Here is a 411-nt window from a genome sequence, read left to right as displayed (position 1 = left end):
GCTGCTATGACACCGTTTTCTTTGCGGGAGAAAGTCATAGAACATGTTTTTTTTTCTTTTTTTTAGGGGGGGACTGAAGTAAAGTTGTTGGGTAGGATGGTGGTGAGGGGGAAGGGGGGGGGGGTTGGTGTGTGTGTGTATATTAGGAATGGGGTTAATAATAGGGTTCCTTGATTTATGGAAAATTGTTCATGGGTATGGGGATGTGTGTGTATAGGGTAGGAAATGTGTTAGTGTGTTTCTGTATGTATGTGTGTGTGTGTGTAGTTTGTGTTTGTGTTCGTTTTGTGTGTATGTGAGTGTGCGCGCGCGCGTGTGCGTGTGTGTGTGTGTGTGTGTGTGTATCTGTGTGTGTCTGTGTATATGGTATAAAGCAGCGGTAAATGAGTAGATCTTTAAGTTATTTTAAAG

Source organism: Penaeus vannamei, chromosome 36 (assembly GCF_042767895.1).
Source record: "Penaeus vannamei isolate JL-2024 chromosome 36, ASM4276789v1, whole genome shotgun sequence".
NCBI lineage: Eukaryota > Metazoa > Arthropoda > Malacostraca > Decapoda > Penaeidae > Penaeus > Penaeus vannamei.
This window is presented reverse-complemented; position numbering follows the sequence as displayed.